The sequence below is a fragment of the Aplysia californica genome, unplaced genomic scaffold, assembly GCF_000002075.1.
Source record: "Aplysia californica isolate F4 #8 unplaced genomic scaffold, AplCal3.0 scaffold00450, whole genome shotgun sequence".
In the NCBI taxonomy this organism is placed as follows: domain Eukaryota; kingdom Metazoa; phylum Mollusca; class Gastropoda; order Aplysiida; family Aplysiidae; genus Aplysia; species Aplysia californica.
In genome coordinates this window covers 372,358-373,910 of record NW_004797720.1, presented here as the reverse complement: position 1 = coordinate 373,910, position 1,553 = coordinate 372,358, and the positions used below count along the sequence as shown (strand labels likewise).

Here is a 1,553-nt window from a genome sequence, read left to right as displayed (position 1 = left end):
ATCGCCCGACTCGATCGCCTCAAAAACAAACGTGTTTGTTTTCAGTTTCAGGCGATCGAGTCGGCCGATCGGCCCGATCCAGCCGTAGTGGGCACCCCCCGTAAACGCCTCAATCTGGCAAGCAAACCACCCCGACCCGACCCGACCCGGTCCCCCAACGAGCAGCCCGTATTAGAATTTTAACAATAGTCATTGTTTTGGTAGATCTACAGCAATACCAGTGTTATAAAAGAAAAACTTGGGGAAACTCGACGGTGTTAATTTAAAGTTTCCGCTGTCAGCCATGCGATGCAAACCGTGTGACCTATTTTTTTAAAGCAACAATTTTCAAGATTAAATACAAACGACGTACTGATGTTTAAAGAATGTAAGCCGAGGCCAACGGCACTAAGATATAAATTGCTCTGTCTCTCCTCGCAGTCCCCTGAGAAAGTTATGAAACAAGGTGTTCGGAACACAAGCCAACGACTGAAACTGTCCAGTTAGCGCCAATGTAACACAACACGCTTCGCGGGTTCGAGACGAGGTTACCGTGGTAGGGGAATAGGGAGTCAAAATATCTCTCTCTCTCTCTCTCTCTCTCTCTCTCTCTCAGCCTGGGGTCCGGACCTACATAAAACGCCTACGACACACACAGACACACACAGTCCACAAAATGGCCTGGCTTCGTACACGAGTTCAGGCGTGTTACTTGTAACTTGTAAGCAATTGCCTTGCACTTTCAGGGTCTCGGTACTGTTGTAACAGTTTAATGGAGTGTGACAGCAGGGGCTACCCATATACCTCTGCTGACGATTGACCTCGACGGCCGACGGCTTTAGTTGTGACACGTCGAGAAACAGAGATAGTTTGAGTGCGTTGTGTGATCAGACATTCGTTTTCTGTAATGTGGGAGTAGGATTCCTGGAAAGTACGTGCATCTTGGCTCCCATAAGTAAGTTGTTTTTGCCCCAACATAAAACGTCACCCTTGAAGATCTCGACGTAGCTCATGACGAACATCACAACAAATCTGTGTTGGGCAGTCCGTAGAATCAATAAGAGGGCCAACTTTCTACTTTGTAGTTTCTCGCGTTTCACCAAACCCTCTCTGGTTTCACCAAACTCTCTCTGGTTTCACCTAGCACTTCTAACTTTCTCAAAATGAAAACCATCTGAACCCAAACCGAAACCATTCCATACGTTACACCAACACTCTCATGATTCTATTTATCTGCAGATTAAAAATACAGAAGATACGATACAATCGTTATCTATGTAAATTTATAGGTTACATGTATAGCCAGGTACAGCTGATCGATAAAATGTTAATGACTGTTGGCGCCAATGTGTGATCTACAAAAACACACAAACCACACGACTGTCCAGGAGACGCGGTAGCCAATAACTGGACATTGGGCACTTGAGAGTGAGTCCACAGCAGTCATAAATCAAACAATCAGCTCCAAATGTCTACTTGCACTCGTGATATAATGTGTATGCCGAGTTCGTACTGCTGTAGGGTACTAATACTTATTTCAAGGCTTCCACTTCAGCTACCAAGCCCCTGCCCCA

The 1,553-nt window shown here is 45.7% G+C and overlaps 1 protein-coding gene across 1 annotated transcript in view; it reads left to right on the top strand.

Moving 5' to 3' along the window:
- Nucleotides 1-646: 646 nt before the first annotated feature.
- Nucleotides 647-1,553, top strand: part of LOC101847676 — a gene marked incomplete in the record, with an annotated part of 12,666 nt that continues 11,759 nt past the window's right edge. The window contains 1 exon segment of the mRNA XM_005105051.3: nt 647-934.